The following is a 14,333-nucleotide window of genomic DNA, read 5'->3' as shown; positions in this document are numbered from 1 at the left end:
TTTTTTTTTTTTTTTTTTTTTTTTTTTTTTTTAAGGTTCGCAGATGATGCAATTGATTTGGATATCCACTCTGAATCTTCTAATGGGGAAGAAAATGTAACTGGTGGAAGTCCAATCACGTATCTTCTGAAAACATTTTGTTTTAACAAAAATGGAGATTGAAATTTGAAAATCCCTTTGCTATATTCCACAGTAACGATGCTGAAGAAACATAAGTGACTGAAACCCATAATCTCATTAAATGGTTATAAGTTATAATCTATCTACAACCTGTTTTGTTGTTTTTTTCCATTTGACATTTATGAACTGTGGCACCTTATCTAAGCAATATGGAAAAATAAGTTATAATCTTATTTTTCCCTAATTTTATACAATGTTGCTATTGTCTTTTTCTTTTTTACAATTTTTAGCCAACCAACTAATTTTATGAAACAATTGTTAGCGAACCATTATTAGAACATAGTTTTATCAATCACAGGTATTGCTGCTGAAACATTCACTCAACTCACAACTTAAAACCCTCTTAAAGTCAATAAATGTAGAAAGGGCATTTAATGCATTTCAATCCAGTGTGAATTATTTGGAATCTTTAAGGATGAATAAAAGATACTGCGATAGAAGCTCTTGAAATGGACTTTTGTAAAAAAAAAAAAAAAGTTTTTTATAACTAGAGGGTGTGTTCAAGTTTGTTTTTTTCTTCTCATACTTGTCATTCGTTCCAAGTGCTTCTTCAAGTATTATTTTTCCTTACAACATTTGTTTGTATAATTTGATCACCTTATATTCTTGTGATTATGTAACTAAGAAGAAATTCGTTTCATGGTAAGTCCATAATTAAATTTTGTTGTGATGGGTACCATTTTTCGTTCTTTTAAATGATTTATTGGATTCACGAGTATGTTTAAAAGTGTTATGGGCGTATTATTAATGTGAATTTGCATAGATATGAAAGGACTTAATAACCATCTTAATGTAATTTTGCCTGAAGCATGAGGTGTTAGCATGTTAATCTTTCTTCATGAAGTTTTTGATTGTGACGGTACAAAAATTGCAACTTTGCCTCACCAAAAAATATGAGTACAAGCAAAGATGATCTTTCATGATGTGGAGTTCTCTCTTCCCGCCACATATGATGATATGACTGTGAAAGAGCAGAACCAAATCTGGTTTAGATGATGATGAACTGGATCGATGTATCTTTGCGTAAGAAACGTTGTTTATTACTTATCTAAATATTTTTAGTAATAAGTTAAAAACTACAATCATTTGGTAATTTTTTTTTTTGCAAATATTATATTTAACTTAAAAACTCTAGAAAAAAATAGCAATACACTTAAAAGTAGAATGATCTAATAAACAAATCGCCAAATGTACATTGCTCGTAGTGCATTGTGTAAAAAAAAAAAGGAACAGTTTTATATGAATGATATAACTATAATTGGATAGATTTGTTATAGTACAATGCTATAATGAAAACAAATGAAAGTAGGATGCTATAAAAGAAAGTAAAATCAATACATTTTTTTTCAATCAACCCGTTAAAACACTAGTTAAATGAGACATTGACGGAAAATATACATCACATAGAAAATACAGCGAAAAATATCTAAGAAAATACATCTTCATTTGGTTATTTTTCCAACCACCGGTCCACCATGGTTGTGGGATTATGTGATCATCATCATCATCACCCAATTGACGTTTTCCAGTATCGCCTCGAAGAACCTTTGATAAGACCTTATAGTCGACATATTGATCTCGCAAAGGATTTAAACTAATATCATTCATATTGACAGGTGCCGCACATTGCCAATAACTACTCGGATGTTTTTTATTACCTCTACTATAAATGGTGTCCGTCTTTTTCCTTATAACCGTCTCAACAATAAAATGATTTTTTTTATAACTTTCTTCAACTTTCATGGTTTTACTCACCCCACCCATCAAGCATAAGGTTGTCATGCGGGATTTGTGGTTTGGTTCGTTTACTCGATCATTAGTCAAGGTCATCATCATTGATTGTTGTCTTGAGAATTTGCAATTTCTCAATTATCTTGAAGGCTTTCCTTCCAAGCTTGTGTCTAGTCATGAGACCGAAATAATTGCCGACATGACTATAAATGCTTTATTGATCTTTTCGACTTCTTCCAACCAACCACTTACTTTAGAATGATAAGACAACTTCGTTTGTTTATATTCATGTGGTCTTCAACACCTAGTTTTGCAACATCCAATTATCTCATTTTGGTCTGCATATCCTCATTTATTATGTCTATGAAATAAGATAACCTAGGTGTTTCTTGACTTTGAACTGTGTCGTTAGAAACCGGATCAATAATGACATTAACATCTACCGTTGCTAAATGTTCTTACTTGTGGTAGCACCTGCATAGTAGCAACAAGTTAGCAAATGAATTTAATGGAAATCTATAATCAAGCAATACCACCATTTACACTAAAGGGTTACAGTAATCTATAACAATGCTAACAAAAAGAATTACACGTTCCAGGAGTATCTCTTGTGTAGACCATAATAGGACTTGTGGACATTGACATCATGTTAACTTGTCATGTCACCATATTCAATTAAGGGCATGCAAATATCAAAACTCATTTGCAAAGATTTTTCATGACACCTAGGCACACATCATCAATCCAAAAAGCTTAAGGCAACATTTGGTACTGGAATTGGACTGAACTAGATTAATCATGAAGTAATAATTTAATTTTGCTAAGATGGTATAATTATACAACTTGGGTGAAATTATGATCAAAACCACAGTTGGAATATTTCAGGTGTAAATGTTTACATGTTATAATGAAATGTTGTGCTTAACTGATAATATACCAAGAATTTTTCAAATACTAGTAGATATGTGCAAAAAAATATAATTATACGAAGTTACAAAATAAACTGAAAAAAAAAAAACTAGAATTTACCTGGTAGACTCACATCCAAAGGCAAAAGTATAATTCCGAGAACACCCATTCCAATAATTAAGACAAGATGATCTCCATGAGATCTCATCTTGTCCTTGTCAAAGTTAATGAAAAGCAAACAAATCTTCAGAGGGAGATCTCCTTCATGTTCCATGTCATACAATCACAATCTGAGTTTGCAGAAACAAATAGAAATCAATTTGGGTGAAAATGGAGGCTAAAAGAGGTGGGTTTTGTAAGCAAACTTTGAAATGAAAAGGGGATCCGATTCCACCCCAACATAAATAAATATACAAATCGCATCCTCGCTTTTATAGAGGGGATCACATTCTTCTCAGCTAGAACGATGGATAGAATTAAGAATCTCTCAAAGCAAATACATAAATCTAATTACTAGGGTTTAAACTTTTTTTTTTATACAAGAAAGCAACAATCACAAATACTATTTCTTTAATCTACGTTCTTTACGTTTTTCCCAAATAAATTAGGATCATTTGGAATGGAAGGGAGAAAGAGGAAAGATTCGGAACACCGAAGGAATAGAGAAGTCATACCTCAAAGCTCAAACTCTTCGCCTTTACTTCAAATCTTCGTCGTTAGCAGATCGATAGAGATGACGGCGTTGTTGCTGCAGGAAGGAGATGATTTTATAGAAAATAGGAGTTTGTGTGAATTATATGGAAATATCTAAAATGAAAGTTTTTTTTTTTTTTTTCAAATTCATATATATATATATATATATATATATATATATATATATATATATATATATATATATTAAAGAAGAGCACCAATTTGAATAGTAAAGTGTTGTCCTTTTTGGCAAGATTGGTCCTCTAATTATTTAGGGTGTTGAAATTCGTCTTTTGGGTCATTTTAGGTCAACACCAATATTTTGTGCGGACACGTGTTTGATCATCGTTTGGATTTATCGGCTTTCGGATCCTTCCCACCGCCTACTTATCCAATATCTTTCTCGATTCTTCTGATTTTTCGGCTTCATTGTTTTCTCGCTTTTCTCTCAAGCGCACAGGTGGAGATGAAGCTGACGATCGCCCCACCCACACACCATCGTCTACTGATTGAATCGTCTCTCTGCCGCCACCATCAGATCTGACTTCGTTTTCTTTTCTTCGTTTCCGGCTTCTTGGGGTTTATCCTTCTGCCTTGTCGTCAGGTGAGGGTTTACCGATTAATTTCACCGTCCGTTTTTCCTTTCGATTTTCTCCATAAGGGTAACGTTTCACTTAACGATTTATTTTCCCTTTCTTGAAATCGCAATCGGACCTTCAACGGCTGCTGGTCACCAGATATATAATAATCTACTTCTCTTCTGATGGGTCTATTTGTGTTTTTTTATTTGATTGGTTTTGATTTCTCTCTGTTTGAATACCTTTCAGACCGTCAGCAAGAACAGCTGAAGTCTCTACCGGTGAACCTTTGGGAATCATGAAGAGATGACGTCGAAGTTATCAATGTCTGTCAATTCCTGTGGATAAAAACCCTGAAGGCAGCTTTAGTCGAGGACATGATTCATATAAGAGCATCATCTTCCTTTTTAGGACTTTTAGATTTCAGTTCTTATCCTTATGCCACCATATTTGTTCTGATGTCGGCTTTTTTTTTGGGCTGTTTGAATCTCAGATTGTAAATGACTTCATTTGAAGATCACCGAGCTTAGGATTGCAGTTTTTTGATAGGGTGATACAGGTATTGGAACAATTTGGAATCGTATGCTAAGTTTGATTAGATGTTGAAACATTTGCCCACTAACTGTTTGTTAAAAGTTTTTACTGAATTCTCATATTTTTTATGTGATCTGTAACTGATACTGATCATCTATTGGTTTATGAGATTTGATGAAACAAAGAAATCAAAGAATGAAACATTGGTTTTTGTTTTTGAATCCCAGGTACACCTTTGCCAAACGTTACTTTTTGGAGCGAGCTTTTGACTCATACTATTAAGGTTAGTAGTATAATATTTGTATATCAAAATTGCCATAAGTTGTCTAAATTAGACTTAATGACAGTCTTACCCTTACAGGGAGAAGGAATTGGAGATGCTTAGGGCTATGAAATCTGGAAACTAGCACTTAGAAGAAACAAGTGGAACTTACATGGATAAGTTTTCAAGGTTTATAAAGAATAAAATGATAAAAAAAATCAATATCTTATTATCTTCAGCTTAAGATCCAAATTTTTCATAATTCCATTAGGGTGAGTCTGTTTGCAGGTGGAGAAGATGAAAGAAATCACAAAACAAAAACCTAAAAAGGAGAGAAAGAGATTAGAATCAAAGGTAATAATAAAGAAAGAATGTTGAAATTATAAAATTTTCATTCATTATAAATATAAATTTTAATCAAATTTGCACTATAAATGGAGTTACTAAAAGTAAAGTTATGGTTGGAGATGATTTTAGTTGTTCAGTTAACCTTCATTACCTAGCAAGGGTTTTGCCTAACTATAATCTGCCATTTTTTTGGACCAAAACTTCCAAATTAAACAGTTTTTATTTTTTCTTATAGCACCTACTAATCTTGCTAATATTAAGCGACTGCAGGTGCAATCAACTGAGTGCAGGTACAATCAATCGACTACAGGTACATGGAGGCAAATGGTGGCTTGAATCAACAAAGAACATCTGCAATCTAAATGCTCTCAATCCCATTACATTAAATTTCTTATTTTAACATGATAAATAATAAAATTAAATACTAAATACATATTTTGTTTTATGCTTTCTCTTCTACATTTGCAATGCAGTTCCTGTGTGGCTGTCTTTCTTAATGCAATATTAGTCATTCCCAACTTTCATTTTCATAGCATTTGGAGAGATGCCAGGTTTTTCAAAGCATATTCTTTTGTGAATAAATTACAAAAATACCCTCTACTACATTTCTATAAGAAACTATAAGTTATATCCTGACAAACCCTATATAATTTATAACATAATAGGAGAAGTTATTTATGGATTTGGTATTTGTTATTAGTTGGATTATTTGTTCTCCTACTGATGTATTTATAACTTTGTTTATAGTTGGAGACTTTTAACTTACAGGTCGGTTTATGCTTTGGAACCAAACAAAGATGTATGATTGCTCACGTTTGCATCTCCAACAACAGGTAATTCGATTTTTATCTATTTTAGAGTTTTATTTTCCTTTTTTAGAGTAACAAAGAAACATGGATTTGAAAAGAGAAAATTGACGAGGTCAATTGTTTTCTTTCTCATCTTTAAAGTTTAAACTATGCACCTTTATTTAGCATAGTTTCTTAGCGTTTTCAGTAAGTTTTAATTTTCAGATACGCCCATTTTATTGGAAACTATGTATTCGTCAAGGAAGATCTTTCCATATAATCTCAATTTGCTTACAATTGAAACTTATGATAATAACATCACTAGATGAATTTGCTTTTGCATTTTTAGCTATGAATTTGGCTTTTAGCCGATAAGAAATCAAAGAGCAGCAAAATCTGGTGGTTACATAAAACAAGTATTAATTGTATTGTTTAATAAAAAAATCATAATTATGACAAATTGGAATATGTTTGTGATTTAAGAACACATAGTAACTGTGTTTTGAGAGTCGTGGAGGATGGAGTTGTTGGCCTCATAAAAGAAGATAATGTGGCAAAGGAAAATGCATAATAATTGTTTGACAAAATGCTTGAACCAAAATATCTGCTTATTTATCTTCTGATGTTACTGTATTTTTTAGTCAAAATAGATATTTGGTCGATTATTTTAATTTATAAATAAAAATAGGGAATTGTATTATACATGATTGCAATTAAACTATTCTGCTTTTAATTTTAGGCAACTAGATATGATTTCATCTCCTTTTGATTTCATTTAATAGGAATTATTTGGTATACGATTTATAGATGTCAGAGTTTTAGCTTCTTTTTTTTTTTCATGTATTGGCTTGAATCGTAATTAAGTGGGCTGCGGTGGAGCCTTTGAACGAGGAAACATTATTTAGATGGATCAAAGATATGGCAGCCCCGGATCTTAGGAGATTACGCATGGTTGGCAGTTAGGTAATCCATTCTCTTACTTTCTCACATTCTTATTTCATTTTTATTGTTAAGTTTTCAACTTTTCATATATGATCCAGTTTGATCTTTATGCTGATATGCTCACAGGTCGGCTTCTAACATTGGTTTGGTGCAACAAAAATGCCTCTTGCTTATCAGCAGATCTGCAACAACCGGGGCTTGACACTCATTTACGTAGGCTACAAAATTTCATCTGCCCCTCCTCATTAAGTTGATTAAATAAAAAGAAAAAAAAACACGTAAATCCTATCTACTAATAGCCGTTAAAAGTTGACTAATAATAAACAAAACAATCATATTTTCTTTGAATCGTTTGCTGTTTCATGATATTCTGGAAATTATTTTATCTCTTCTTTGTTTAACAAATGAACAAATTGTTTTCTAACAACTTCAACACCAATAGCATGAAGGACGTGACCGTTGTTTTGGGTACTTATTTGTTGGTTAATGTAGTTTTTCATTGTATACTTCATTATAATAAAAAGTTATTAAAATCTATTCACAAATGTAGTATTTTCATTCATTGGCAGGTGGATTATGTTTCACGGGTGTGCGATCAAGATCCATATAGTCTGCCCAGAAGAGTAAGGTTCAAATCTTTTAACAAAACTTATATCAAGTGTAGATTACATTTCCTTGATGCTTGATTTTTGAAGAATTGCAGTGTTTTGTTGTAGTTAGTTGGCTGAGAACAAAACTTTTATATATTGGATAGTTTTGTGCTTTGCAATTGAATTTTTTTTACCAAGCTTACTAATTTCTAATTTTTTTTATATTAATTTTTTTAGTTATGATTTCTGAAATGGATTTCTTTAATAATTTTGACCGGATGTTTTAAATGTCCATATGTATATAATTTTTTTTTTGTCGCATGAGTTAATGTTATAAAGAATGAAAATAATGACATGCCCAGTCATTTCTTTGTATGTTTGCTCAATTAAAAGTCAACTGTAAGCACATTGACTCTACTTTGTTTTCTTTAGGCGAAAACATAGCTCTTGAGTGAAAAAGACACATTGAAAACTGGTGAAATTGAAATATTGAATACATTTTAGTTGCTATTGTTTATTTAGTAAAATCATTTGTTCTTGAGCGTCTAAAGGAGCAGGAATTTCATATGCCAACCCAAAGACCAGCAAACTTTGATGCAATCAGCTGAAATGGTAACAAAATTGTGCCTTTAGAAGAGATTCAGTTTCACTATTAATCTGATTAGATCCATGTAAAACAATTTGGGTTGGCATATGAAATCCCTGCTCCTTCGGACCTGGATTTCTGAATCTATGTTGTAGTTTGAATCAGTTTAGTACAAGTTGTTTAATTGATGTTTTTTTTTTGCAGAGAAGCTGTCTAAATCCATCCCCGCAACTCGGGGTTTCTCATCTATATATATATATATATATATATATATATATATATATATATATATATATATATTAAATCACATGGGATGTTTTAACAGTATGGTTTACGACTTTAGGTTTCCGTCGCCATTCTTTGGGGACTTTGATAGTTTTCGTCCCTACAGTCTGCTTTTACAATTTTACCCCTACGTTTGCTGAATCCTGCCGCTTCTTTTTTGTTCTAGATCCCTCAACCGCCATTCTTCTGATCTAACACTTACACAAACCCAACAATTTCATGTCCACCAGACCACCACCCCATCTCACTGCTCACTCTACACACTGTGCCTTCTCTCCACCGTTTCTCAAGCTTGCTGCCCCGGGGAAGCAACTACCGACGACGGTCGATTCACTGTCTTCACAAAACCGACCAGAAAATCGTTCCCAAAGTTCCAATCCCAAGTATCCTCCTCTCGATTTTATTTGTTGCCACTTACCGAGCGTCAGAAGAAGACCGACTCAAAAAAACCCACTTCAATCGCAATTTCCCTCACAATCACTGACGCCTTTGTTGACACCCGCCGCTTCAATCGCCGAAATCCAGGTCTATGTCACTTAATCGGATTACCTTATGCTCGCTGATTGAACCCTGAGATTTTGAAGGTTTCAATGATTTTCTCCTATTTGTTTACCGCCTTCGCCACCACCTTTAGCACCGTTTTCTATCATCGATGTCACCTCCGTTTACGCCCACCACAATCATCAGCCTTTGCTTCTCTAAAATCCTGTTTGGGTTGTTTTCTATTTCCGCTTTGTGATAAGAGAGACACACGCACAAAGATGCACCGGCATATAGGGTTCACATAAAATAGATGGATTGAAGTTGAAGATTTTACATCTTTTGTTGATGACTCCTAATTTCTGCGTAAGTGTTCACGCTTATTTCAATGAATGGACACATGTGCCCTTATTTTCACTTCGTCTTTTTTGTAAAGAAATCAGAGTTTGAAATCTCCTTCGTCGTCATTGGTTGTCAGCTGCTGCCTGCTGGGTCGAACAAGAAATTAGATTTTGCAGGAACGGATGGAGGCTACACAAACTAAACATCGACTATAAGATCGATTTAGAAATGGATTGAGTTTCCCAAATTTTTTACTTTTGTCCATCTACACAAGATGGAAACCTGATGAAAGTCGCTACCAGGTGGTCGATATAATGTCAAGGGAGTTGTTTTTTTAATACAGTTTATAAGGGATGCATTTCATGATGGGTAACAAGAATCTAGGAAGAGAACAAATCCAAGTTTACCGTATCTGATGCTACGACTTTCCTAGATTCTTATTACCGCTTGGAGAGGAAATAAAATGAAATAAGAACGCACAGTGAGATGGGATTTTAGAATTTAGAGATGATCAAACAATGAATAACAAAACATGTTTCTCACCACAATCAACTGATGAAAAGGTTGGATTTTAGAATTAATTTATGTCAGATTATCATATTGTTGTAGCTTATCAGAATGTTGGGTTTGAGATTTTGATGTGGCCAGGTTAGAATAATTTTTTTGTCTGCCATCTATTCGATAAAATGCTTAAGTGAAAAATATTCTTCTTAACATTTTGACTTTTATTATCATGAGATTTGATGGTTGGTTTTTGGGTTTTATATAAAAACAGGATATTCCTAAAAGATAGAAAGAGGGCACTAGAGGACCATGTCGGTTTATATGTAAACATTGCCTTATTACAGATGGTTCCACTTCAATAAGGTTAGATTATCTTATATTGGTTCATAACAACCCTCTCTTTCACCTTTTTAACATTAGCTTGGATATGTAAGTTTGTAATTCCACTGGTAAAACTATGAATGCTATGTAACTTTACCTATGTTAGCTTGTAGACAACATCATCGGCAATGCAACCAATGTCAACAGTCAAAACCAAAATGCAAGACAGATCGGCCAAGTAAAGTTTTATTAAGAATTGTATGGCATTGTTGAAGAATTGGACACAAAGATTTCTAATTTTCACACATTCTGCTCCACTCACACCCGAAAGAAAGCCAGCTTATTTGGAAGCGGGAGCAAGATAGATGTCTATTTGTGCGATAGAAGTAATGAATAGAGAATAAATAATAAATTTTAGTCCGGGATCACCGGCAAGATCAATAATTTATAATGAATTTAATACAGAAAAATGGAAGCCTTTTAAAACTTGGTTATTCCAAGAATTTTCAAAAGAAGAATTAACAATTATACAAAATGAGTTTTATTCTTATTTATCAAAAATTAACAAAATTATATATTTTGTTCCATGGTTTTTTCATAAGTATATAATTAATTATAAAGATTTGAATGGTTCAGGTAGAATTTGAACACTTGGACCATATGATGTCCACCATTGTGTAAACCAATTTGACAACTTTTGTTTATAAACTTGGTCATAGATTTTGAAAAACCAAAAATGTTTCTTCTTTGGATTTTCATAAAGAAAAGCTTTACCATATCACACAGAGAAGGCCCAGGTGTACCATATAGTTATGCCAAAATACATGAAACTGATGCCTCCGATATAGGTTATGGAGGGGTCTTAAAACAAATTAATCTAACTAAATATACTTCTTGTTTATTACGGCCAAGTAAAGTTTTATTAAGAATTGTATGGCATTGTTGAAGAATTGGACACAAAGATTTCTAATTTTCACACATTCTGCTCCACTCACACCCGAAATAAAGCCAGCTTATTTGGAAGCGGAAGCAAGATAGATGTCTATTTGTGCGATAGAAGAGGTTGACAAAGAAAGAGTTTTAAAGAAATAAAGAGTATTATGATCAATCATGATATTGTTGAAGGTTTGATCTCACATCAGCTTTAGTTGTTTTAGTTTACCAAAATAAAAAATAATAGTCACTTTGCTTATTGATTTGTATATGTTAGCAAAGTTTTTCTTTGAGGGTATTTTTGTCATTATACTTAACTGTTTTGTTTCTGTTTACAGCTCTAGAACTACTCAAGGGAAACGCATGTCCATGACAGCTGGTAAAACTTACTCTTTTTAGCCAAACCTGTTTTCACTGTGTCAAAACTAAAAATAGTGTTGAATGTATCCTTACAATTAGTCCAATCTGGAGCCAAATGCAACAAATATGAATGTATTTTTCTTTACTACAAGTTTTTGTGTCATGTCATCATCCATGTAAGATGCAAATTATATATATATATATATATATATATATATATATATATATATATATATATATTAAAGTTATGAAGAAAAGTACCAGTAAAGTTCCTAATAGATTGGCAGAAATGGTCCCTCAACTATATTTGGGTCATTTTGTGTCAATACCTATATTTTTGTGTGGACAGATGTGGGGAATAGTTTCGGTTTCCGGTTATTTTCTTTCATTTTATCCCTACACCCGTAGGTTAGTCCATCTTCCAGTACCTTCCGTTGGATTTGTTGACGTTTATCTTACTACTTTCTGGAATTTTCCACCGCCTCTCCGATCAAATGCCCTTTTCTTCTCTCTTCCCATTCCACATTTCTTTCCGATCAGGTATCTATTTTGTGTCCACCGTCTCTCAAGCCATCCGGTCCGTCTCCATCTTTTCCGTTCCTCAAATTTCTGTCGGACTTCACTTCCTCCATTTTGCGTCGTGTAAAACTTTGCCTGGTTATTTGCTTTGTTCCTTCGGTTATTTACTTCCATCGGGTTACATATTCCTTGGGTTATTTACTTCAGCCCTAAATCGGTTGAAGGAATAGGGTAAAATTTCCCGTTTGGAGCTGAACGGTCACCACGAACGCACCATTGTTGGCTCCCTTCGCTTCTCAGGTCCCCCGAATTCTCCATTGTTGCTTCTTCAGACTTCCTTCACCAGGTTCGTACTGTATAATCTCCTTTTCTTTGTTATTTTTTGTTACCGATATCGGACATTTCTCCCTCCGGTAACTCAATCTCCCCGGTTATGCTTCCACCTCCCCGTCATCTCTCTCACCTCTCCTCCCGTACCATTCTAGCGCGGTTCTCTCTGAATCGTTTAGTATCCCCGATTCATCGACTCTCCGCTGATTCGATTATCCATGTTGGCAGTTACAATCCCTCGGAGTTTGCATGATGCATCACATACAAAGATACGGAGAAATTGAAGGTTGTTGTATGACCACAGAACATATGCAAGCGGATTTTGCTCTGTTTTTTATGCCATCGGAGGTAAATCTATATCTCTTCATGTTCGATTCATTATAGTAATTGACTTTTTTTCCCGTGTTTTACTGTTCGTGGGTTATCTTTTATGCTGGGTTAATTAACAATATGGACCAAACATTCTGGTTTGATTTTTTTTCTTTATGATTTTTCAGATTTCATTTATATAGAGTCGGTTTCAGGTAGCCTAAATTGACCATTGATCTCTTAAGTTATTTATCTATGTTGTTTCTTACTGCACAAAAGTAGTGATGGCCATATTTTCTTTCACCAGGATACCCATATATAGTATTTTGTCTTATTTGCTGGATTGAAAGGTTGAAAGAACGATGAATCTACCGCATGTTCCAGTAAAAAGCGGGAAGAATGAGTTGTGCACATAAGGTGCTCGATGAAATTCTTCAGAGAAAAATCCTTCTGATATTAGCACTTTGCTCAACTGCCATTTGCTTACCCTTCTTAGTTCATCATTTTTGTTATGCACTCCACTATCTCTTATTTGAAATGATGAAAGCGTACGTTTGTACATTGCTATTATATGTTTTAGTAAAGCCATTTGGAATTCCATGTTTTCCTTCAATGGACCGGGCAGACCAACAAATTCGGACAGATTAGAAGCTGTTGTTGGCTGCCTTTCGACCGCTACGTCTCAGGTTAGACCACCTGCTATTCTACCTTTTATTGCTCAGGTTAGGAATCACTTGGTTGCAAGAATAGCATTGCATATGAGGTGATTACTAAACTGCTATGAAATTTTTTTTGATTTATTTGTTTACAATTTTGTTATTGCTTTGAAGCAGGTATTCACTACCTTGGATCAGTATGTGTCTTTATGTATATGTTGTGCTTGGTGGCAGTGATGACTTAAGAGTTACTGGGTACAATGACGCCAACTTTTAGATAGACAGAGACCAATTCCATTCTCATGCAGGCTGGGTGTTTACCCTTAATAGAGGAGCAGTAACTTGGAAGAGTTCCAAGCAGGAGACCGTGGCTGATTCCACTTGTGAATCAGAGTATATTGCCGCGAGCGAAGCATTGAAGGAGGCTATATGGTTGAAGAACTTCGTTGGAGATCTTGGAGTAGTGCTAGCCATTAAGGAGCCAATGGAAATTTTCTGCGATAATGAAGGATCGGTTGCCTTGACCACGGAACCAAGAGATCATGGTAGATCTAGACATATCGACAGAAAATATCACTTTATCAGACATCATGTAGAAGAAGGAAGCCTCGTGGTTAAGAGGGTATCATCAGAAGAGAATCCTGTCGATCCCCTCACAAAGGGTCTTAGTAGGATTAAGCATGTTCAGTACGCAAGGAGCATTGGATGATATTAGTTTTAGTGATTAGATAGTTATTTAGAAACTTGTAACAAATAAATGTAATTGACATTTTATGATTAAATAATGAATATTTATTTATGAGTATTGTTTACTATCTTTTGTCAATTGTTTATCTTTGTGTTTCTTTCGCATGTTTTACTTCCCGAATAATTGGATTATTCAAAACATCCACAGTCAATCATACTTTGGAAGTAAGTAGTGAATTAAGGCTGTCATGAATTGGATTGTAGATTGTCTAAGAGTTTAGACATAGCAATGGTTTGCTGCAATATTCATGAGTACTTTTGAAATAGGGATTTAAGTATTGGATTAAACCCACACTTAGTGAATTACTTCATGGAATTTATCACGAGTAATTTTGAGACGATAATATCGTATAATCTTTAAACTGAGATATATGAGTTGTTGTTTATGAGTTGGTTATGCATTGAT

At 33.8% G+C, this 14,333-nt stretch overlaps 2 long non-coding RNA genes across 8 annotated transcripts; one reads left to right on the top strand and one right to left on the bottom strand.

The window, feature by feature from the left end:
* Positions 1-1,496: 1,496 nt before the first annotated feature.
* Positions 1,497-3,626, bottom strand: LOC145113723 (uncharacterized). The gene is made up of 3 exons (XR_013710835.1): positions 3,495-3,626; positions 2,941-3,110; positions 1,497-2,385 (listed from the first exon to the last, which is right to left on the bottom strand). It is a non-coding gene; the product is annotated as an uncharacterized LOC145113723 (long non-coding RNA).
* A 121-nt stretch (positions 3,627-3,747) lies between these two features.
* LOC145115174 (uncharacterized) lies at positions 3,748-13,985 on the top strand. 7 transcript variants are annotated; one of them, XR_013711469.1, is made up of 17 exons: positions 3,748-4,117; positions 4,341-4,650; positions 4,853-4,908; positions 4,987-5,076; positions 5,176-5,241; positions 5,506-6,068; positions 6,888-6,986; positions 7,092-7,178; positions 7,535-7,593; positions 10,024-10,115; positions 10,240-11,198; positions 11,345-11,385; positions 12,093-12,231; positions 12,444-12,563; positions 12,713-12,739; positions 12,832-13,210; positions 13,358-13,985. It is a non-coding gene; the product is annotated as an uncharacterized LOC145115174 (long non-coding RNA). The 7 variants fall into 7 exon arrangements; XR_013711468.1 differs by lacking the exons at positions 3,748-4,117; positions 4,341-4,650; positions 4,853-4,908; ... (4 more) ...; positions 7,092-7,178; positions 7,535-7,593 and adding exons at positions 8,472-9,272; positions 9,385-9,550; XR_013711471.1 differs by lacking the exons at positions 3,748-4,117; positions 4,341-4,650; positions 4,853-4,908; ... (4 more) ...; positions 7,092-7,178; positions 7,535-7,593 and adding an exon at positions 8,471-9,272 and having other exon boundaries at positions 9,385-10,115; positions 10,247-11,198.
* The last annotated feature ends 348 nt before the right edge of the window (positions 13,986-14,333 follow it).

Source organism: Lactuca virosa, chromosome 5, assembly GCF_052849685.1.
Source record: "Lactuca virosa cultivar CGN04683 chromosome 5, Lactuca_virosa_CGN04683_v6, whole genome shotgun sequence".
Lineage (NCBI taxonomy): Eukaryota > Viridiplantae > Streptophyta > Magnoliopsida > Asterales > Asteraceae > Lactuca > Lactuca virosa.
Note: the sequence above shows the minus strand (reverse complement) of the source record. Positions and strands in the feature narration are given on the sequence as shown.